This window comes from Oncorhynchus clarkii, chromosome 13 (assembly GCF_045791955.1).
Source record: "Oncorhynchus clarkii lewisi isolate Uvic-CL-2024 chromosome 13, UVic_Ocla_1.0, whole genome shotgun sequence".
Taxonomy (NCBI): Eukaryota; Metazoa; Chordata; class Actinopteri; order Salmoniformes; family Salmonidae; genus Oncorhynchus; species Oncorhynchus clarkii.
The window spans coordinates 31,434,499-31,460,220 of record NC_092159.1 but is presented as its reverse complement, the minus strand read 5'-3'; the positions used below and the strand labels follow the sequence as shown (position 1 = coordinate 31,460,220).

General features: G+C 42.7%; 1 protein-coding gene across 4 annotated transcripts in view; it reads right to left on the bottom strand.

The window, feature by feature from the left end:
- Window positions 1–25,722, bottom strand: part of LOC139364521 (phosphofurin acidic cluster sorting protein 2) — a 103,585-nt gene that overhangs the window by 76,586 nt on the left and 1,277 nt on the right. The window lies entirely within an intron of this gene.

Genomic DNA, 25,722 nt, shown 5'->3' with positions numbered 1-25,722 from the left:
TCCTTCCATTACAGTAACACTAGCGCTTAGCAACGACAGAGATAAATTGCATCCTTTGGGTTGTCACTCGGTCAGGCAAAAATCACATGAGCCACACAAACCAAGAGAATGTGCTTCTGTGTGGCTCACAGAGCATGTCATTAGCAACGCTACAGTCATGGGTTCAAATCCTGCAGTGATCACATATACTAAAATGTATGCACTCAATGTATTGTAAGTCACTTTGGATAAAAGTGTCTGCTAAATGGAATTTTTAAAAATCGTATTATGAATGGGGGGGATGCTAATAATTTGCTTGAATGTTAATGGATAAAAAGCGTTACATTAGGGAGTGCAAATGGGGAGGCTGGATAGAAAAGTTTTTGTCTAATGCTGAAACCACAACAAGCCTCGGCTAGATTTAAATACATCTTTGATATTGGAGTCAGAACAATGAAGAAAAGTGCCATCAGAAAGTATTCATACCACTTCACTTTCTCCACATCTTGTTGGCTTACAGCCTGAATTTAACCTTTTCACGTGAGAGTTCCAGATATCTCGAACAGTCGCCCCAGCGCAAGTTTTTTTATGTGCATGATGTCAGAATGTACTCACTGTTCTAAAATGTGATTGTTACGCAACATGACACTGCCCTCAAATCAAGGCACGTTGCCTGCTAATTATCTATAGGATATGTCTCAACTTGTCAATTTCTAATTATTTTCTAACAGTTTGAATGTGTGTTCCACCTCCTCATTAATTCACATAAGTAGTAGCCTATTTCAATGTTACAGACAATTTATGTTTGAGGATTTACTGAGCAGCACAAACTTCTTTCTTTGACGAGAGCCCTGTGTTTCCCCTGATCAAGTATGAAGACATCTGACTACAGATGCACAAACTTTTCCCCACTGGCAAATTTTCTGTCTGGTAATCGCATTACCTTCATTGTTGTTTTCCTTACAAACAATAACTTTGGACATGTGTGCGTTCCTATCAAAGTAAATGCATTATTTTCAGCATAGTGTGTTGTCGCTTCAACTGTAGCATACCGTATGTATGTATGTATGGAGCATAATATATTTTCTGTTTCATTCATGTTTTCAAGTACTGTTGACAAATCATGTATTCCGATTCTTGCATAGATTGTAATGGACACATGTGTAAAATACTTTTTTGAAAGTTGTACTCATTATGATGAGCTAATGCTAAGCTATTTGCCAGATATGTGTGGCACCATGTTTGTTGACATCATACAATGCATTCTGGTTGTCACGTAAGTATCTGTCAGACCAAAGATGTTATAAAAAACGAGGTGAAGGGATATTTCACTCAATTGACTTATGGTGTTTTAAAAGACAACTGGGAACTCTGAAGAATATGAGGTCAAATCATGACATCAGTGATCTTCGGGTCGGAAACACGGAGCTCTAGAAACAGGCCCGAGTTGGAAGACCGTTCGGAGCAATTTTTCTAAAGGTCAGAGATTTCCGAGTGATTTGTCAAAAACGGTAAACTACTTATAATTTGTGTGTTCCGGTTCTTGTATACACTAACAAGTACATCGAAGATGTGTATGATGAAGTGGCCAAACTTAATATTTTTCAGGAAATGGGCGCAGCCATCTTTGACTATTTGCGTCTTATAGTGAATGGCATTCTGGGATATGGGAGTTTTCGCTTAAACAAATATCATAAAGAATTTAGCTGCTGTTAGCTTAGCTGACACACATCTCTTCTGAACAATATTACAATATTATTTCTCCCTTGTTTACAATATACCACAACTCCGCTGAGCACAAGTCTAGCTGTTAGGTCGCTAACTTATATTTGTTTTTTTGTCAGCGCAACCTGTTATTTAGACTGGTTTATGGAATGAGTTTGGCTGTGGACATGTTCTGTGTGATATTTGGATTAGTGATGCACCTATATAACATTTTTGGCCAATACCGATATCCAAAATTTTCCTTGACAAAAAAAACGATACCGATAACCGTTATTAAACATTTTAGGGGCCTTTAAAGCATTCTAGTAGTTAAATAGTTAAACACACACACACAAGGACACAGCGGTCTAAGGCGCTGCATCTCAGTGCAAGAGGCGTCACTACAGTCTCTGGTTCGAATCCAGGCTGAGTCCCATAGGGCTGCGCACAATCGGCCCAGTGTCGTCCAGGTTTGGCCGGGGTAGGCCGTCATTGTAAATAAGAATTTGTTCTTAAAACTGACTTGCCTAGTTAAATAAAAGTTACACACACACACACACACAACATTGAAGTATGTCGCCATTACCAGTAAAACATAATAAAAGCCTATTTCTTTCACTTACTTGCTGTGCTGTTTCATTGCTCATTTGTTCAGTCGTTTCATTCTCAACCAGGATTTCATCATACATGTCAAGTAGTGAAGTTTCAGCTCTGTCTGTCCGTGGCCTCTCTTCCTCGGTGCGCACTGTCACTGTGTCCGTTTCCATCTTGTCCAGCTGTGTATGAACATTTCACGTAAACCCTGTTTCTTGTCTGTATCGATGTAGCGGTGGTAGTACATAGCATCTAGCATGGTGGCGACACAGTAAAGAGAGAATGCCACCGAATCGCTTGTTCACAGCCTGTGTTGGCAGTTTTGTTGAGCAGGCGTTTCAATGCCATGACAGAGGGTATCACATCTGCTGCAAGCGCAGTTTAATTCGAGTCAGTTGTTCGAATGGAGCAGGCAAGTGTGTTCATGTTTCAAACATGTTCTCAAATGCCATTGAAATGGCAGCAGCGGTATGACAACCAGCATATTCATGATCATGCAATACGACTTTCCTCAGTACGAAATCCTCGACGACCCATTGTGCTGTCAGACTCCGCATGCTCATGGGGCTGATATTGCGGGTCCACATGTCAGTCGTGAAGATAATAGCAGTGACGCTATTACTGTGTAACTCCGGTAGGGCAACATCTGAAAAATAGCGCACTTGGTTGTGTGTACCGGTGCTCGACCAGTCGGCGAACGCCAACATCACCCACGACAGAGAACGGTTGATTGTCAAGGGCAATTAATTAAATTATCTCCTCCCCAAAAATGCACCCTGCAAGAAATGTACTTTTAGTCCGGAATACAAAGCGCTATGTTTGGGGCAAATCTAACACAATACATCACTGAGTACAACACTTCATATTTTCAAGAATGGTGGAGGCTGCATCATGTTATGGGTATGCTTGTGATTGGCAAGGACTAAGGAGTTTTTGGGATAAAAATAAATGGAATACAGCTAAGCATAGAAAAATCCTAGAGGAAAACATGGTTCAGTCTTCTTTCCATCAGACACTGGGAAACGAATTCACCTTTCAGCAGGACAATAAACACAAGGAAAAATCTACACTGGAGTGCAAAGGGTGGCTACTTATCAAGGCAAAGGGTGGCTATTTGAAGAATCTCAAATATAAAATATATTTAGATTTATTTAACACTTTTGTGGTTACTACATGAATCCATACGTGTTACTTGATAGATTCCAGGTGTCTTCACAGTGTAGAACATAGTACAAATTAAGAAAAACCCTTGAATGTGTAGATTTTCGAAAACTTTTGACTGGTACTGTATTTTTTGTTTAGCTCACATAATATAATTAAAAATTATGCATTAATGTGTCGGTAATAGAATAAAACACGGCAAAAACAAATGTATACCGTAATAGATGCATTTCTATAGCTTCCAAAATATTTTTTACAATGGTGGGGGAGTGCCAAGATGGAAGCTCGGTGGCTTCAAAACAGCCCCCCCCACCACCCCCCCCCCCACAAACCCACCCATCAGTCATCTAATGTATATACAACGCCTTCGGAAAGTATTCGGACCCATAGATTTTTTCACGTTACAGCCTTATTCTAAAATTGATTAAATAAATACAAATCCTCAGCAATCTTCACACAATACCGCCATGATGGCAAAGCAAAACAGGGATTGACATTTTTGCAAATGTATTAAAAATAAAAAACAGAAATACCTTATTTACATAAATATTCAGACCCTTTGCTACGATAATAGGAATTGAGCTCAGGTGTATCCTGTTTCCATTGATCATCCTCAAGATGTTTCTACAACTTGATTGGGGTCCAACTGTGGTCAATTCAATTGATTGGACATGATTTTGAAAGGCCACACCTGTCTATATAAGGACCCACAGTTGACAGTGCACGTCAGAGCAAAACCCAAGCCATGAGGTCGAAGGAATTGATCGTAGAGCTGGATTGTGATTGTGAGGTCGAAGGAATTGATCGTAGAGCTGTATTGTGATTGTGTAGGGAAGGGTACCAAAACATTTCTGCAGCATTGAAGGTCCCCAAGAACACAGTGGCCTCCATCATTCTTTAATTGAAGAAGTTTGGAACCACCAAGACACTTTCTAGAGCTGGTCACCGGCCAAACTGAGAAATCGGGGGAGAAGAGCCTTGGTCAGGGAGGTGACCAAGAACCCGATGGTCACTCTGACAGAGCTCTATAGTTCCTCTGTGGATATGGTAGAACCTTCCAGAAGGACAACCATCTCTGCAGCACTCCACCAATAAGGCCTTTATGGTAGAGTGGCCAGACGAGAAACCACTGCTTCAGAAAGCTCAGGACCTCAGAACGAGGCAAAGATTCACCTTCCAACAGGACAACGAACCTAAGCACACAGCCAAGACAACACAGGAGTGGCTTCGGGACAAGTCTCTGAATGTCCTTGAGTGGCCCTGCCAGAGCCCGGACATTAACCTGATCGAACATCTCTGGAGAGACCTGAAAATAGCTGTGCAGCGACGCTCCCCAGCCAACCTGACAGAGCTTGAGAGGATCTGCAGAGAAGAATGGGAGAAACTTTCCAGATACAGGTGTGCCAAGCTTGTAGCGTCCTACCCAAGAAGACTTGAGGCTGAAATAGCTGCCAAAGGTGCTTCAACAAAGTACTGAGGAAAGGGTCTGAATACTTATGTTAATGTGATATTTCAGGGGGAAAAAACGATTTAATCAATTTTGGAATAAGTCTGTAACCTAACAAAAAGCTTTTCGAAAGCACTGTATATAAAATCATTGGTCAGAACAAAGAAGGGAAGGGGGTTTGTTTGGTTTCATAGTAAGAGAGAGTTATCTGAATGCATGAGATGAATCTGTGCTTTCAGGGGGAAACCAAAACATGAACTTTGCAATGCTTCCTCCAGCATTGTATAGTCACAGCAGTCTACCGAAGGACGAAGCACATGCAATGGAAGAAAATGTATTTTGTGGTATCGTAAATTGGTGGTACCTGCGACAACCAAACTTGATGGACAATGTTGATTGCAGGTGAAATGATGCGGTTACAAGGTTAAAAAGTTGGAGTTAGGATCAGGTCAGCACCGTATTGTCCAATAACGTTGTGGGGTGAGCCCGACATACACATCACAGAGCATTTTTCTCTTCAGGCACAAGCTACAGAGGCTAAAAAGGCAATGGCGTGATGACGTTGTACACAACTGTGAACAACTTTCAGGGACCCGCATTGGCTTGTTAGTTCTAATTTCAAAACTACTGGCTGAAATTATACAAATCCTTTATAAAAATGGATCTTTGACATTCCTCTTGCAACATTGAATCCCAGTTGAACAAATAAAAGAGATGCATAAGTGACATCAGTCACACTTGCATTGCAATATCAGTGAGTATTTAAGGTAATGATTATTTCGATATGGTTATCATTCTGTGGAAAAATGGAGCAGTATTTACGGTAAGGTAGGTCAACACTGTAGTGTCCAGCCAAGTGCCCTGAGAGAGAGTTGATGCCACAGCCACTCTCTGTCAGACCCATTCACTTCTAACTCATGCCCGTGCCACCCCGAATGCAGGAAGTGAGTCAAACAGGAAGTGACACAAGCTAGGCCAAACTTTAGAGTAGCAGTCTTGGGTGTATTTGAATAGGGTTGGACTAAAACAAATTTCAAGCACAATAGCAGCTGTGATAACATTAGTTAGAGTGTTTGGTTGGGGGGAGGAAGATAGCAGCAGTTGAGTTCAGGTTTTATATACATTCAAGTCTGCTGCAGCACAGGAAATGCTTGAATGAACATCTTCAAGTAACTGACTGCCAGGCTTGATGGCTGGTTTTGTGGCGAGATAGATAGATGGTGGTACTTCCCACTCCAAGTCTATGGTTTCCTCCCTGCTTTCGTGCTCCATAAATACACAATGAAAGCTGGACTCTGGACCCATAGACATAGGACCCATAACCCAGCATGAAATCAACAGTGCAATTTTCATTAGACACCAAATGGAAGAACAGAAACAGGACGGAACTACCCAGACTCCCACAAGCAGCGCTAATTTGTATTGTCTGTTGCATATCTTTTCAAAAACTTTATGCCCCAAAGAATATGGCCCTGGCTCTAATGGCTTGGATGGAATGATAACAAATGAGAGGCTTTGTATCTGTGGCCTTAGCCACCGGACCACAGACGAAGCACATCAAATCCACACTGCTGCTTCAGCACAATGACATGGGTCTGACAGCCCAGGCCTAAAACAAGAGTCTGTCTCTGTCCCTTCCTATAGGCATCCAAATCTGATTGGAGACCATTTCTTAAACAAGAGCCAAGCATTTGTATCGATCTGTCTGTCTCTGTCCCTTCGTATAGGCATCCAAAACTGATTGGAGGCCATTTCTTTAACAAGAGCCAAGCATTCATATCAATTTGTCTGTCTTGGGACACTTCATTTAGGCATCCAAACTGAACAGGGGACAGTTTTTAGTTAACAGATGATAGTATTGATCACTCAGCACTTCTAGCCTGACAATGTTTGACAGCTGGGAAAGTCTGTGTAGCTGTGTTGGTTGGGAATAAACAGCAGACAAGGATTTGGGGAGTGACACACACACACACCCTAATGCCACTAAAGGCTGGTCGGAACTCAAGAGTAAGTAAGCCCGGGATACTGGAATGCACTATTTCCCCATGCTTATCCTGCTTCCTGCCATCAGCGCAGTGAGACAGAGAATTCCGTAAGTCAGGTTCACCCCCCTGCAGCCCCCAATGGACCTCTCACCCTGCCCACTGATCCAATAAAAACATGGACGACAGGATGTTTCATCCTGAATGGAGATGGGGGGGGTTCCTTACTTCCCCCATCGTTCTTTCTTTCTCTCTATTTCAGAGCAATGTCAGATCACAGCTCCGCTATCTGCTGTGCCCTGTGCTGCTGCTAACATGAAAGGCTAGGGAGCAGATGGGGAAACTCAGAGGAAGCTGATGCTACCGAATACTAATGCACATTATGGGGAGGAATCCTCTTTAAATGGCACAGGGCTCAATCTTAAAGAAAAATTCCACCCCAAAACTACATTTTGGTATGTGTTTCATTAGTCCATTGTTGATATGGTCCCAAAATGTTGTGCATGTCAGATACATGTTACAATACTGTATCTCCCCCTATCGCTCTATATCCCGCCCAAACACCCACCCACACACATACAGTACATACAATGAACACCGTCATTGTTTAAATCAAATAAAATGTTATTAGTCACATGCGCCAAATACAACAGGTGTAGACATCACAGTGAAATGCTTACTTACAAGCCCCTAACCAACAATGCAGTTTAAAGAATATGGATAAGAAGAAGAAATATAAAATAACAAGTAATTAAAGAGCAGCAGTAAAATAACAATAGCAAGACTATATACGAGGGTACCAGTACAGAGTCAATGTGAGGGGGCACCGGAAGGTTGAGGTTATATGTACATGTAGGTAGAGTTATTAAAGTGACTATGCATAGATGATAACAGAGAGTAGCAACGGTGTAAAAGAGGGGGGGGCAAATGCAAATAGTCTAGAGTATTATGGCTTGGGGGTAGAAGCTGTTAAGAAGCCTCTTGGACCTAGACTTGGCGCTCCGGTACCACTTGCCGTGCGGTAGCAGAGAGAACAGTCTATGATTAGGGTGGCTGGAGTCTTTGACAATTTTCAGGGCCTTCCTCTGATACCGCCTGGTATAGAGGTCCTGGATGGCAGGAAGCTTGGACCCAGTGATGTACTGCGCCGATCACACTACCCTCTATAGTGCCTTGCGGTCGGAGGCCGGGCAGTTACCATACCAGGCAGTGATGCAACCAGTAGGATGCTCTCGATGGTGCAGCTGTAGAACCTTTTGAGTATCTGAGGACCCATGACAAATAATTTCAGTCTCCTGAGGGGGAATAGGTTTTGTTGTGCCCTCTTCACGACTGTCTTGGTGTGCTTGGACCATGTTAATTTGTTGGTGATGTGAACACCAAGGAACTTGAAACTCTCAACCTGCTCCACTGCAGCCCCGTCAATGAGAATGGGGGCGTGCTTGGTCCTCCTTTTCCTGTAGTTCACAATCATCTCCTTTGTCTTGATCAAGTTGAGGGAGAGGTTGTTGTACTGATACCACACGGCCAGGTCTTTGACCTCCTCCCTATAGGCTGTCTCGTTGTTGTCGGTGATCAGGCCTACCACTATTGTGTCATCGGTAAACTTAATGATGGTGTTGGAGTCGTGCCTGGCTGTGCAGTCATGAGTGAACAGGGAGTACAGGAGGGGACTAAGCACACACCCGATGGGCCCCTGTGTTGAGGATCAGCATGGCAGATGTGTTGTTACCTACCCATACCACCTGGGGGGGCGTCCCGTCGGGAAGTCCAGGATCCAGTTGCAGAGGGAGGTGTTAAGTCCCAGGGTTCATAGATTAGTGATGAGCTTTGAGGGGACTACGGTGTTGAATGCTGAGCTGTAGTCAATGAATAGAATTCTCACATAGGTGTTCCTTTTGTCCAGGTGGGAAAGGGCAGTGTGGAGTTCAATAGAGATGCATCATCTGTGGAGCTGTTGGGGTGGTATGCAAATTGATGGGTCTAGGGATTCTGGGATAATGGTGTTGATGTAAGCCATGACCAGCCTTTCAAAGCACTTCATGGCTACACATGAGTGCTACAGGTCGATAGTCATTTTGTTCTTGGGCACAGGCACTATGGTGGTCTGCTTGACACATGTTGGTATTACAGATTCAGACAGGGAGAAGTTGAACATGTCAGTGAAGACACTTGCCAGTTGGTCGGCGCATGCTCACAGTACATGTCCTGGTAATCCCCCCTTGTGAATGTTGACCCGTTTAAAGGTCTTACTCACATCAGTTGCGGAGAGCGTGATCGGAACAGCTCTCATGCATGTTTCAGTGTTATTTGCCTCAAAGCGTGCATGGAAGTAGTATAGCTCATCTGGTAGGCTCGTGTCACTGGGCAGCTCTCGGCTGTGCTTCCCTTTGTTGTCTGTAATGGTTTGCAAGCCCTGCCACATCCGACGAGCGTCAGAGTGTAGTAGTGTAGTACGATTCGATCTTAAGTCCTGTATTGACGCTTTACCTGTTTGATGGTTCGTTGGAGGGCATAGCGGGATTTCTTATAAGCTTCCGGGCTAGAGTCCCGCTCCTTGAAAGCGGCAGCTCTAGCCTTTAGCTCAGTGTGGATGTTGCCTGTATTCCTTGGCTTCTGGTTGGGGTATGTAGAGTCACTGTGGGGACGACGTCATCGATGCACTTATTGACGAAGCCAATGACTGATGTGGTGTACTCCATAATGCCATCGGAAGAATCCCGGAACATATTCCAGTCTGTGCTAGCAAAACAGTCCTGTAGCTTAGCATCTGCTTCATCTTACCACGTTTTTTTTTAAACTGGTGCTTCCTGCTTTCATTTTTGCTTATAAGCAAGAATCAGGGGGATAGAATTATGGTCAGATTTGCCAAATGGAGGGTGAGGGAGAGCGTTGTGTGTCTCTGTGTGTGGAGTAAAGGTGGTCCAGAGTTTTTTTCCCCACTGGTTGCACATTTAAAATGTGAATAGAAATTTGGTAAAACATATTTAAGTTTCCCTGCATTAAAGTCCCCGGCTACTAGGAGTGCCGCCTCTGGGTGAGCGTTTTGTTGTTTGCTTACGGCGGAATACAGCTCATTCAGTGCTGTTTTAGACTGTGGTGGTATTTAAACAGCTACGGAAAATACAGATTAAAACTCTCTAGGTAGATAGTGTGGTCAACAGCTTATCATGAGATACTCTACCTCAGGCGAGCAAAACCTTGAGACTTCCTTAGATATCGTGCACCAGCTGTTATTTACAAAAATACATAGCCCGCCGCCCCTTGTCTTACTAGACGCCGCTGTTCTATCCTGCCGGTGCAGCGTATAACCAGCCAGATGTATGTTGATAGTGTAGTCTTTCAGCCACGACTCCGTGAAGCATAAGATATTACAGTTTTGTATGTCCCGTTGGTAGTTTAATCTTCCGGGTAGGTCATATATTTTATTGTCCAAAGATTGCACGTTTGCTAGCAGAATGGAAGGAAGTGGGAGTTTATTCGATCGCCTACAAATTCTCAGAAGGCAGCCCGCCGTCCGGCCTCATTTTCTCTGCCTCCACTTCACACAAATCACGGGGATCTGGGCCTGTTTGCAAGAAAGCAGTATATCGTTCGCGTCGGGCTTGTCAGACTCAATAAAGGAAAAAAAGGATTCTGCCAGTCCGTGGTGAGTAATCGCAGTGTAACGGTTGTCATATGAAGGAGAGGACCAAAGCGCAGCGTGGTAAGTGTTCATCTTCGTTTTTAATAAGAATAGTGAACACTGAAACAAAAACAATAAAACGACAAACGAACAGTCCTGAACGGTGAAATAAAACACAGACAAAACAAAGGAACTAAGGTCAGAACGTGACAGTACCCCCCCCCCCCCAAAGGTGCGGACTCCGGCCGCAAAACCTGAACCTATAGGGGAGGGTCAGGGTGGGCGTCTGTCCGCTGCGGCGGCTCTGGCGTGGGCGGTGAGCCCCACTCCACCATAGTCTTTGTCCACCTCTTAACCTGCCTCCGTGGCCTCTTTAGAGCGGGCGACTCCGGCAGCTCAGGACAGACGGGCGACTCCGGCAGCTCAGGACAGACGGGCGACTCCGGCAGCTCAGGACAGACGGGCGACTCCGGCAGCTCAGGACAGACGGGCGACTCCGGCAGCTCAGGACAGACGGGCGACTCCGGCAGCTCAGGACAGACGGGAGACTCCGGCAGCTCAGGACAGACGGGCGACTCCGGCAGCTCAGGACAGACGGGCGACTCCGGCAGCTCAGGACAGACGGGAGACTCCGGCAGCTCAGGACAGACGGGAGACTCCGGCAGCTCAGGACAGACGGGAGACTCCGGCAGCTCAGGACAGACGGGAGACTCCGGCAGCTCAGGACAGACGGGAGACTCCGGCAGCTCAGGACAGACGGGAGCACTTGTAGGGAGGAGACGGAGAGACAGCCTGGTGCGGGGGGCTGCCACCGGAGGGCTGGTGTGGAGGAGGCACCGTATAGACCGGACCGTGGAGGCGCACTGGAGGTCTCGAGCACCGAGCCTGCACAACCCTACCTGGCTGGATACTCCCCGTAGCCAGGCCAGTGCGGCGAGGTGGAATAGACCGCACTGGGCTGTGCTGGCGAACCGGTGACACCATGCGTAGGGCTCAGGAGACGCACTGGAGACCAGATGCGTTGAGCTGGCTTCATGGCACCTGGGTCGATGCCCACTCTAGCCCGGCCGATACGAGGCGCTGCTATGTAACGCACCGGGCTATGCCTGCGCACCGGGGACACTACTAAATGACACCAATAAAAAGAAGAGACTTGCTTGGTTCAAGAAACACAAGCAATGGACATTAGACTGGTGGATCATTTGTTTTTTCAACAAGACAATGACCCAACACACCTCCAGGCTGTGTAAGGGCTATTTGACCAAGAAGGAGAGAGATGTTTGGGATGAGTCAGACTGCAGAGTGAAGGAAAAGCAGCCAACAGGTGCTCAGCATATGTGGGAACTCTTTCAAGACTGTTGGAAAAGCATTCCAAGTGAAGCTGGTTGGGAGAATGCCAAGATTGTGCAAAGCTGTCATCAAGTCAAAGGGTGCCTACTGTAAGAATCTCAAATATAAAATATATTTTAATTTGTTAAACACTTATTTGGTGACTACATGATTCCATATGTGTTATTTAATAGTGTTGATGTCTTCACTATTATTCTACATTGTAGAAAATAGTAAAAATAAAGAAAAACCCTTAAATGAGTAGGTGTTCTAAAAATGTTGACCGGTAGTGTGTACACACACACGGCCAAAAGGATGTGGACAGCCCTTCAAATTAGTGGATTTGGATTTGGCGAGTGCTGAAGCGAGTAGCGAGTAAAAATCGTCTGTCCTCAGTTGCAACACTCACTACCGAGTTCCAAACTGCCTCTTGAAGCAACGTCAGCACAATAACTATTCGGGAACTTCATGAAACTAGTTTCCATGGCCGAGCAGCCGCACACAAGCCTAAGATCACAATGAGCAATGCCAAGAGTCGGCTGGAGTGGTGCCATTGGACTCTGGAGCAGTGGAAACGCGTTTGGCAGATGCCAAGAAAACGCTATCTGCCCCAATGCATAGTGCCAACTGTAACGTTTGGAGGAATAATGGTCTGGGGCTGTTTTTCATGGTTTGGGCTGGGCCGCTTAGTTCCAGTGAAGGAAAATCTTAACGCTACAGTATACAATGACGTTCTAGACAATTACAACTTTGTGCAACAGTTTGGGGAAGGCCCTTTGCTGTGCACAAAGCGAGGTCTATACAGAAATGGTTTGTCAAGACCCATGTGGAAGAACATGACTGGCCTGCACGAGCCCTGACCTCAACCCCATCAAACACCTTCGGGATGAATTGGAACGCTGACTGCGGGCCTAATCGCCCAACATTAATGCCCAACCTCACTAATGCTCTTGTGGCTGAATGGAAGCAAGTCCCCGCAGCAATGTTCTAACATCTAGTGGAAAGCCTTCCCTGAAGAGTGGAGGCTGTTATAGCAGCAAAGGAGGGACCAACTCCATATTTATGCCCATGATGAACAGGTGTCCATATACTTTTGGCTATGTAATGTATTTCAAAATACAAAATACAGAAATACAGCCGGTATGATAGATTTTGAATCATATGATACAGAATGCGTTTTTAAAAGTTATAGATCTTGAAAACACAATCAAGTTGCAATCAAGTTAACGTGGCTAGTTGCAATAACCGTCATAACCGTTCATAGGTTGACTCACTGTAAGCCATTTTTCAATTCTGTATATTTTTTGGTGTAGTAGGACAACAAAATACCTGTGAACTGAGGAACAACAGTCAATTTTACAACAGAATGTTCAACTTTATAGCATTGAGCGGCTGGTGCTCTATTGCTCTGCTGTAGCGGCTTTGAGGGTATCTCACGCTCTGGTTTCATATTGCACCCAAATGTTAGCTTAGCTGGCTAGCACTCTGGCGTCGAAACAGCTGCAGAAAGAAACACATGCTACAGCAGGTGGTGTAAACCTCAGCTAATCCACACTAGACCAGATTATTTTCCTGACACACACACACACACACACACACACACACATTCTAAACCACAACAAAGATCCTGTAGGTGCTTGCCATAGTTTTTGGAAAAGAGAGCATGTGTTTCTGATTTGGGGTGAAGCCTTTTTGCTAATTCCTCCAATAACAATATGAAGCTGGGCCTCTTTGACTTGGACACACATGCCCCCACACACACACGTGTGGTTTAGCAGATTTGAAAAAAATACACAAGCGATTGTCCACTATAGCTCAGACGGCATAACAACATACTAGAGGTCGACCGATTAATCGGAATAGCCGATTAATTAGGGCCGATTTCAAGTTTTCATAACAATCGGAAATCGGGTATTTTTGGGCGCCGATTTGCTGATTTTTTACATTTTTATTTTATTTTTTATACCGTTACTTAACTAGGTAAATCAGCTTAGAACACATTCTTATTTTCAATGACGGCCTAGGAACGGTGGGTTAACTGCCTTGTTCAGGGGCAGAACGACAGATTTTCACCTTGTCAGCTTGGGGGTTCCAATCTTGCAACCTTACAGTTAACTAGTCCAACGCAATAACGACCTGCCTCTCTCTCGTTGCACTCCACAAGGAGACTGCCTGTTACGCGAATGCAGTAAGCCAAGGTAAGTTGCTAGCTAGCATTAAACTTATCTTATAAAAAACAATCAATCATAATCACTAGTTAACTACACATGGTTGATGATATTACTAGATATTATCTAGCGTGTCCTGCGTTGCATATAATCTGACTGAGCATACAAGCATACAATTATCTGACTGAGCGGTGGTAGGCAGAAGCAGCACTTTTGTGCGTTTTGCCAGCAGCTCTTCGTTGTGTGTCAAGCATTGCGCTGTTTATGAGGCCGGTGTAACCGAAGTGAAATGGCTAGCTAGTTAGCACGCGCTAACTAGAGGGACGGAAGCTATACTGTTTCACTGGCAAGACTAAAGTGCCTATAAGAACATCCAATAGTCAAAGGTTAATGAAATACAAATGGTATATAGGGAAATAGTCCTATAATTCCTATAATAACTACAACCTAAAACTTCTTACCTGGGAATATTGAAGGCTATATTGAAGATGTTAAAAGGAACCACCAGCTTTCATATGTTCTCATGTTCTGAGCAAGGAACTGAAACGTTAGCTTTCTTACATAGCACATATTGCACTTTTACTTTCTTCTCCAACACTTTGTTTTTGCATTATTTAAACCAAATTGAACATGTTTCATTATTTACTTGAGGCTAAATTGATTTTATTGATGCATTATATTAAGTTAAAATAAGTGTTCATTCAGTATTGTTGTAATTGTCATTATTACAAATATATATATATATATTTTTTGAAATCGGCCGATTAATCGGTATCGGCTTTTTTGGTCCTCCAATAATCGGTATCTGCGTTGAAAAATCATAATTGGTCGACCTCTACAACATACAACAGCATAACAACAACGGCATAATATGTTGACATTTCTGTTGACCAAGGAACAGATTCGGAAATATTCACCACTAAAAACAGGCCACAAATAAGAACAAAATGTAAAAAGCATTGACATTCAACAACGTATGTGTATCGAATGCTAACTAGGTTAGCAACAGGAGTGTGAATGCTCTGACCATGATTCATTCCACACATTAAAAGGGGCCTGAGGCAATGACATCAGAAACTTGCAATTTAGTCAAACCCGTGGGGTTCAGTTATCTGCTTTCAAGCCAGTAGTAGGCCTTCAGAGAGCACGGTATGAAAAACGAGCACAGTCGGGGTCCGTAAGCCGTCCTTTTCCAATTGCAATTAATTCCGAAAGAGGTCTGCCTACCATAGTAGTTTTAAATATTAAAGACGAGTCAGAGCAAGACTGAACTTTTTTTATTTTCTACTAGCACTGACTTTGCTGATAGCTACCTTATTGAGTATAATGTACTTTTCTATGACTAGGATTGTGGTTGTCCCACCTAGCTATCTTAAGATGAATGTACTAACTTTAAGTCGCTCTGAATAGGAGCATCTGTTAAATTACAAAAATGTTGAGAGAGATAGACCAGCTGAATGAAGACATCAAATCCACTGACAGGGGATAAGGAATCAGGATCTTTAATCAAGGATTTGCGCTCAGCGGCAGATCAAGTATTGAAGAGGTTTTTCTTTGGTGACAAAAGTGCCATGCTTCATTACTGAACTAAGTGGATTCTGTAGGTTGATGTTTTAAGCAAAAAATATTAAAGCTAATGGGCATTGTCTACAAAGTTCCCTCACCTTTTGGGACAATGCTTTACAAAGACCTCCTTGCAGGGTAACTCATGGGTGGTGTCTCAAATGGCACCCTATTCCCTAAGTAGGGCCCTGCTCAAAAGTAGTTCACTATATTGGGTATAGGGTGCATTTGGGATCACCCCTGCTGTTTGCAGGGTAAATGTATGGGTATACCTTTTGACTTTAACCAAAAAGCAAGTATGCAACAGTGGGGATGTTGGTTTTGATTAGCACCTTACAAAGGATGTACCATATTCAACTCATTTCATACCTTACCACCATTAGAAACTTATTCAATTTTCCATAGGTAGCCATTGAGAATCACTAGATGTCGTACTATTCATTATACAATATAGGCCCAGGATGTTGTATTACTTGAGAAACTCATTCCATTTTCCATATAGGATGCATTTGAGAATCGCTGGTTGTCGTACTATACATTAGCCTACATAGTATTTGTCATTTCCAGTATTAAATAGGTCACTCCCTATCCTACAGCACCTTCAGTCAAGTCAACCCCATCCCTCTTAAATGCAGCTAGCCCGCTCCATCAGGAATAATGGCTCCTGCACCAATTAAACACCAATGAAACAGCATGAATAATAGAGACGCTATTGGCTGGCTAACCTGATTCCAGCGCACACGTTTAATTACTGTGGGTCCATCTATTCCTAGGTGGGTTCGCCATCATTTATCTCTCCCGTCTAAGGAGAAACCGGGGTTGGGGTGTGTGTGTGAGTGGTATATCAGAAACATTGTTTAAAAAATATATATAATGTGTGTGTGTGTATTAGGGCTGGGCGATATATTGAATTCATTTGTTTTAGCGCAATGCTTCAAAGTGGAATAGACTGAGATATGTGACAGAAGACAAGCTGAGCTCTTCCTTTTCAAATGTCTGGAATGCCCTTTTATGGATGTACAGATACTAGTCCACCCACAGATGGAGGAATCAGGGTTGAGTGAATTTGCCCCTAGATGCTGATCTTGGGTTAGTTTAGCATTTTCCCCACTAATGGTTAATGTTAGGATTGGGGGAATGGAAGTGACATGTGACAAATAAAATGACTTGATATACGTTTTTTGCAGGTCTCTTAATGTGTGAAGAGGTTGTCAAAGCCCACCCAAATGTAATTTGAGTAAACAGAACTATTCCTTTAAAACGCACAACGCATCACCAGGGGCAAACGACCTGCCCCCCAGGACACCTAGAGCACCCGATGTCCCAGGAAGGCCAAAAAGATCATCAAGGACAACAACCACCCGAGCCGCTGTCTGTTCACCCCGCTACCATCTAGAAGGCGAGGTCAGTACAGGTGCATCAAAGCTGGGACCGAGAGACTGAAAAACAGCTTCTATCTCAAGACCATCAGACTGTTAAACAGCCACCACTAACACGGTGAGGCTACTGCCTATATACAGATTGAAATCACTGGCCACTTTAATAAATGGATCACTAGTCACTTTAATAATGTTTACGTATCTTGCATTACTCATCTCAAATGTATATACTGTATTTTGTACCATCTGTTGCATCTTGCCTATGCCGCTCTGTCATTGGTCATCCATATATTTATATGTATATATTCTTATGCCATTCCTTTACTTAGATTTGTGTGTATTAGGTAGTTGTTGTGGAATTGTTAGATTACTTGTTAGATATTGCTGCACTGTAGGAACTAGAAGTATTTCGCCTCACTCACAATAACATCTGCTAACCATGTGTATGGGACCAATAACATTTGATTTGATATTGATTAAAATGGCAATCTGGGATTCAAACAACCACTTTTTGGATAAAGAGCTGAGGGATGGAGCTGGAGAAATGTAACCACTTTCAAATTTAAGTCTTCTCTGCATTCTCCACCACTGTTCAATCCCTAAGGAGAGCTCCATAGCCTTGGCTCAGGAAGCCAACTTCCTCGCTCTTGTTACCCAGAGATAGACGACACATCTGGGCCAGCAATGAGGGATCTCTCCCCTGGGTCACCAGACTGGCTCCCATTGTGAATATGCACAGGTGCCAAAATGGTGCAGGGTACCATATTCATTAAAGGAATAGTGTGTTATTTTGGCAATTAAGTCATTTTTATACACACCCAGAGTCAGATGAACTCATGGATACCATTGTTATGTCTTTGCGTGCAATTTGAAGGAAGGTAGTTTTGCGAGGCATTGCTAACTCGCGTTAGCGCAATCACTGGTAGTCTACCAGAACTCCACCACCCATCTACCTCAGCTATAATGGGGGCCAACTAAAGAAATACACGATTATGAAATTATGAAGTTGCAAAAGCGGCTACTGGTTTGTTAGAAACTTATGTGAATGTAACAGAGTCCACGTCTGCCACTATAATGATACTTACATTCAAACGCACATTAGACTCAAACAAACCATACAAACTTCTGGAGCAAAAACCAAGCTTGTCACACCAGGCATGTAGATCTCAGGTTCGGTGACGTCCTTGTGGGATGCTAACGCAGCTACCTGCTACATTCACACATTGAGGTAATAATTGCCAAAGTGTTTCAACGTGAGTTCTCTGAGGTGTTGGGGAGTATAATCGTTGTGGAAAAAACTATTGTTTTGAACAAATAACGAAATTACTGCCCATAGTTCATAAAATATGACATGTTGCTCAAGGACAATGCGAACGAGACATACAATTGAAGTCGGAAGTTTACATACACTTAGGTTGGAGTCATTAAAACTTGTTTTTCAACCACTCCACAAATTTCTTGTTAAACTATTGTCTTGGCAAGTCAGTTAGGACATCTACTTTGTGCATCACAAGTAAATTATCCAACAATTGTTTACAGACAGATTATTTCACTTATAATTCACTGTATCACAATTCCAGTGGGTCAGAAGTTTACATACACTAAGTTGACTGTGCCTTTAAACAGCTTGGAAAATTCCAGAAAATGATGTCACGGCATTAGAAGCTTCTGATAGACTAATTGACATAATTTGAGTCAATTTTAGGTGTACCTGTGGATTTATTGCAAGGCCTACCTTCAAACTCAGTGCCTCTTTGCTTGTCAGCATAGGAAAATCTAAAGAAATCAGCCAAGATCTCAGAAGAAAAATGGTAGACCTCCACAAGTCTGGTTCATCCTTGTGAGCAATTCCCAAACACCTGAAGGTTCATCTGTACAAACAATAGTACGCAAGTATAAACACCATGGGACCACGCAGGCGTCATACCGCTCAGGAAGGAGACGCGTTCTGTCTCCTAGAGATGAACGTACTTTGGTGCGAAAAGTGCAAATCAATCCCAGAACAGCAGCAAAGAACCTTGTGAAGATGCTGGAGAAGCGGGTACAAAAGTATCTATATCCACAGTAAAACGAGTCCTATACCACCATAACCTGAAAGACCGCTCAGCAAGGAAGAAGCCATGGCTCCAAAACCGCCATAAAAAAGCCTGACTACGGTTTGCAACTGCACATGGGGACAAAGATCGTACTTTTTGGAGAAATGTCCTCTGGTCTGATGAAACACAAATAGAAGTGTTTGGCCATAATGACCATCGTTATCTTTGGAGGAAAAAGGGGGAGGCTTGCAAGCCAAAGAACACCATCCCAACCGTGAAACACGGGGATGGCAGCATCATGTTGTGGGGGTGCTTTGTTACAGGAGGGACTGGTGCACTTCACAAAATAGATAGGAAAATTATGTGGATATATTGAAGCAACATCTCAAGACATCCGTCAGGAAGTTAAAGCTTGGTCGCAAATGGGTCTTCCAAATGGACAATGACCCCAAGCATACTTCCAAAGTTGTGGCAAAATGGCTTAAGGACAAAAAAGTCAAGGTATTGGAGTGGCCATCACAAAACCCTGACCTCAATCCTATGGAAAATTTGTTGGTAGAACTGAAAAAGCGTGTGCGAGCAAGAAGGCCTACAAACCAGTTACACCAGCTCTGTCAGGAGGAATTGGCTAAAATTCACCCAACTTATTGTGGGAAGGTTGTGGAAGGCTACCCAAAACGTTTGACTCAAGTTAAACAATTTAAAGGCAATGCTACCAAATACTTATTGAGTGTTTGTAAACTTCTGACCCACTGGGAATGTGATGAAAGAAATACAAGCTGAAATACATTTCTCTCTCTACTATTATTCTGACATTTCGCAATCTTAAAATAAAGTGGTGATCATAACTGACCTAAGGCAGGGAATTTTTACTAGGATTAAATGTCAGGGATTGTGAAAAACTGAGTTTAAATATATTTGGCTAAGGTGTATGTAAACTTCCAACTTCAACTGTATAAGAAACGCTTCAAATGACCGGCCACCTTGGCAAGCACAAGTAACAACAACAACGAAGATGGTGGTGAAAAAACAGTGCTTAGGCCTAGGAGTGTGAACGTTTAAACAAAGTTGGTATCCTTTACATTAAGAAAATCCATAACCCAATTTATTTTGTTTGTAATTTTGTTTGGGGAAAAACAAACAATCACAGTACAATTATCAAAAAAACATTTTTTTCAATGTTGAAGCCTAACTAGACCAGCCTGTAAAGGTCTGTGGATAGTAAGGTAATTTAAATAAAACCAGAAAGCTAAAGGCAAACAATTTGCTAGGCCTGCAAGACAAGCTATAGCGAGAAATAGATTACCAAGACATTTTTTTCTGCCTGCCCCCTCCTCTCTCCCTCACGTTGGTTTGCCTGCTCTTGTTCTTTACCAGAGATATGTATTTAATAATAAGATGCTCATGTCTCCGCCCTAACAATGGGAGTCATTGTCCCGAAGGAGGGAAGGCAGGTGACAAGCTTAGTTCCAAAATAAGCCCATAGAAACACATTGGACAGATTTTGGTGAGACTGAGACCTCTTGCTTCGCCTCTTCCTCTCGGTCTTCACTAATGATGCAAGTGTGTGTTCAGTCTTCGGTCTGTTGCTTATAGAATATCTTAGCCTATTCATTGATAAAAGCCCTGCTTTACTGAAGTTGCTAGACATTGTAAGCCAAGAAATGGCAAGATAGAGCTTTCCATTGCGAGATACAGCATTTGATCGCTGATAGATAGGCCTATTGCATGGTTCTGACTGGTGGCCGACATGCCTATACTGTGCCACTCCCCTTTCTCTCTGTCCCTCGCTACCTCGCTGTGAAAAATGAAAGTGGTTGTGTTCTCGGAAGTACAACAACTAACCAGTCTCATCCATTCTAAAAATACTGAATCTTAGGCATTTCGACACTCATAAATGAGAGTTGGCACAGGAAGTTGACATTCAAGGAATCAAGGAATCAATTATTTTGGAGTAGACTCTCCACCACAACATCATCTTTGTTAACTTTGAAAAATGGCAAAGAAAAGCAAGCAATTTTTTCCCCCTCCGTTAATTTTTTGCCCCTACAGCTGAGTATCTTGGCTAGATCCCATTTGTTCTCCATTTGTTCTTTCATGCACCTTGGTTTAGGCGTAGGCTACTGTGTATTACTGTGGAGTGGGTAGCGAGTCGCGACTGTACAATTTTTTTTACCCACAAGCCTGTAAGGGGATATAGAATGAATTCTGAAAATGAAAAAATGGCAGTGTGGATATTGGAGTGTGTTGAAGGACTCTAGAGAAGAAAAAAAAACATCTAGGTAAACACAATTACTTCCTTTCCTTTTCACTGTCTGTGGGGAACTTTCTGACTTAGCCACTGAAAATGTATGTGTACATGTGTTAGGCGAGTACGAGAACATCTGCCGCTTAGGGATCCCGCAAGACAAAGCTAATATGATACGATGTTATGATATATACATTTTTTAAATAACTTTCAACTCTGCTCTGCCAAAGTAAAGAAAAACTATTTTGTATTAAATAAACATGAAGAATTTGTGTGTGTTACATGGGGCTTGCATTTCAAGATTTAAAGTTAAAGGGGATAGATTGAAAAAGATGATGAAGAACATCAAGGAAAAGGACATCAGATCTATGAGAATGTATTTATGTATGAAGCATGAAGTATTTCTAAAACTCAGTCACTGCTGTAATGACAGAAAGCGTGCCATTTACCAACAGGTAAAACCTGGCAAGCCTGTTACCTCATACAATAGAAATGTAGCTAAGAGCAAAGACAGGCACATTTTGTTCAAAAGTTAGGGATATTGAAATTGTCTTCACTTAGCCTGCAGAGAATAAATAATTTTCAGTTTCTATCGCAAAATGTGGCAATGAAGCACATAGAGTTATGACAGTGGTTAGACCTACCTTATGTGTGTTCTGTACAATATTACTTGACTTTCGGTGATATGAATGTTATGACATGTTTATGACACCATTGTGACACTTATGATATACAGTTCAAGTAAAGTGTTGTCAAATATTGAGTGAATAGGCCTAAGCCTACTGTAAGTGGGTTGGACTGAAAAACAATGCTAAGTAGCTTATAAATACAAGAAGAGAGCCATTGGAGGTAATCATTAGCATATTCTACTGTCATCATTGTACCCGTGATTTCTGTGTTATTAGAGCAATTAGATTAGGCTAGCATACTATATACAGGTAACTGCCAAAATAAAGGAAACACCAACATAAAGTGTATTAAAGGTCCAATGCAACCATTTTTATCTCAATATCAAATCATTTCTGGGTAACAATGAAGTACCTTAATTAATGTGACTGTTAGCAATAAAAAAAATTGTCCAAAATAAACAAAAATAGCATCTTAGCAAAGTGCAATTTCTCAAGCAAGAATTATGCTAGGACTGTCTGGGAGCAGTCTGAGGGGAAAACTGAAAATGAGCTGTTAACAGCAGAGAGATTTGGAACTCTCTGGCTGCAGTCCAAACACTTAAAAGACACACCCTATCCCCTCAGCCCTCAAATTAAGTGGACACTTCTGATGACGTATCATGACGTCTGACGAGTATACACTTGCAGGACGAGGGAGGAAGGAATAATTTCTAAATAGACGACCCTTGGCAGGAAATTCATCACTCGTTGATCCCGCAATGATTATGTTTTCAGCCACCGGTAGCTTGCGGGTACTTTATATGCGCAACAGTCAATTATGATTGCATGTCTCCTTCTATTAAATATATAATTATTAATATACGCCTACTGTAAGAGCTAGCAAATTAATTAGCTAACTAACGTTAGCCTGCCTAGCTGGAACTTCTGACTTACAATTTCTAACTTATTTGCATCCGTTTTTACTTACACTTGTATGTTGACTTCTCCATTGATGTTGTTTTTAAGTTTTCGCTGACTTTTCTTAGCGGATGTACAATAGTCGCAAATTGAATTATGGGGAGTTTCAGGCCCCGGAGTGAACATAATCGTACACTCGCAAAGCTGACTAAAAATGTGGGCTGAGGGGTTCCCTTGCTTGGCTAATCATTTGGACCACCCTCCAAGATGGTGACGGGGATTCCCCCAAGGGCATAAGGCGAGGGTAAGTAATTTAAGTGTTTGGACCGCAGCCTCTGTCTTATCGATCTAATTAATTTAATGCATGGTGATGTCACCAGGTGTAACCATTAGTCCAAACAGTAAACTGGAGCCAAATTCAGGTAGGTCCCTCCCAGTTTCTTAAGTTTAAGAAACATTTTGCAACAGAATCGACATAATGAAAACGTCAATGAGTGCATCGATGACGTTATCCCTACAGTGACTGTATGTACATACCCCAACCAGAAGCCATGGATTACAGGCAACATCCACACTGAGCTAAAGGGTAGAGCTGCCGCTTTCAAGGAGCGGGACTCTAAACCGGAAGCTTAGAATAAATCCCGCTATGCCCTCCGACGAACCATCAAACAGGCAAAGCGTCAATACAGGACTAAGATCGAATCGTACAACACCGGCTTTGACGCTTGTCGAATGAGGCATTGCAAACCATTACAGATTACAGAAGCACAGCCGAAAGCTGCCCAGTGACACAAGCCTACTGGACGAGCTAAATTACTTCTATGCTCGCTTCGAGGCAAATAACACTTAAATATGCATGAGAGCATCAGCTGTTCCGGACGACTGTGTGATCACGCTCTCCGTAGCAAGACCTTTAAATTGGTCAACATTCCAAGGGCCAGAAGGATTACCAGGACGTGTACTCTGAGCACGCGCTGACCAACTGGCAAGTGTCTTCACTGACATTTTCAACCTCTCCCTGTCTGAGTCTGACAGCTTCATTAAATAGTACCCGCAAAACACCAGTCTCAACGTCAACAGTGAAGAGGTGAGTCCGGGTTACAGGCCTTATAGGCAGAGTTGCAAAGAAAAGGCCATATCTCAGACTGGCCAATAAAAATAAAATATTAAGATGGGCAAAAGAACACAGACATTGGACAAAGGAACTCTGCCAGGCATCCCGGAGTGGCCTCTTCGCTGTTGCCGTTGAGACTGGTGTTCTGCGGGTACTATTTAATGAAGCTGCCAGTTGAGTACTTGCGAGGCGTCTGTTTCTCAAACACGACACTCTAATGTACTTGTCCTCTTGCTCAGTTGTGCACCGGGGCCTCCCACTCCACTTTCTATTCTGGTAGAGCCAGTTTGCGCTGTTCTGTGAAGGGAGTAGTACACAGCGTTGTACGAGATCTTCAGTTTCTTTGCAATTTCTCCAATTTCTCAGAACAAGAATAGACTGACGAGTTTCAGAAGAAACGTTTCTTTGTTTCTGGCCATTTTGAGCCTGTAATCGAACCCACAAATGCTGATGCTAGAGATACTCAACTAGTCTAAAGAAGGCCAGTTGTATTGCTTCTTTATTCAGAACAACAGTTTTTGTAATTGCAAAAGGGTTTTCTAATTATCAATTAGCCTTTTAAAATGCTAAACTTGGATTAGCTAACACAATGAGCCATTGGAACACAGGAATGATGGTTGCTGATAATGGGCCTCTGTACGCCTATGTAGATATTCCATAAAAAATCATCAGTTTCCAGCTACAATAGCCATTTACAACATCAATGTCTACACTGTATTTTAATGGAAAACAATGTGCTTTTCTTGCAAAAACATCGACATTTCTAAGTGACCCCAAACTTTTGAACGGTAGTCTACATATTACCTCAATTACGTCGACTAACCGGTGCCCCCGCACATCGACTCCGTACCAGTACCCCCTATTTATAGCCTCGCTATTGTTATTTTACTGCTGCTCTTTAATTATTTGATACTTTTATTTCTTCTTTTTTAAGGTATTTTTCTTAACTGCAATGTCGGTTAAGGGCTTGTAAGTAAGTATTTCACTGTAAGCATTTCACCTGTTGTATTCGGCGCATGTGACAAATACCATTATATTTTATTTTATTATAGGGAAAGCCATCCATCTCACCAAAACAGGCTTAAATGTCAGGTAGTCTTTTCAAACAGCTCTTACACTAAAAGTGTGGAAATATATATAAAACACAGGCAAATCATGTTTTTGACTGCACTGCACCTTTAATTTGGTACTGGGCCACCATGCAGCTGCCAGAACAGGTTCAATGCGCCTTGGCATAGATTCTGCAAGTGTCTGGAACTCTACTGGAGGGATGCGGCACCATTCTTCCACGTGAAAATCTATAGTTTGGTGTTTTTGTTGATGGTGGTGGAAAATTCTGTCTCAGGCATAAGTCCAGAATCTCGCAATTAACGGAGGGGCATAAAAATGGTGGCCCCCATACACTTACCACAAATTCCTTGTTTTGCTAAATTTGCCTTATTGTACATTGCTCTCTGTCGCTCTTTTGTTGGTATAGTCATTAGCAAAGTATAGCCTACATGACCCACCTTTAGCTTCAAGACGCAGGCAATTTGAAAAAAAACTCAAAAGAAGATTGTTCTGATTTATTGGCACATTGAACCATATCGCCCGCTGTTGTTACACTCAGTGGATAGTGCTAAAATGTTGTGAAATTGTTCGATTATATTCCTTGTTAGATATTACTGCATGTTTGGAACTAGAAGCACAAGCATTTCGCTACACTCGCACTAACACCTGCTAACCATGTGTATGTGAAAAATTTATTTGATTTGAAATAATTACGTCATATCTGAATTCTGCCAGCTTTACGCACGTTTGCCATTGGGCTGAGATCCGGTGACACACACACACACACACACACACACACACACACACACACACACAC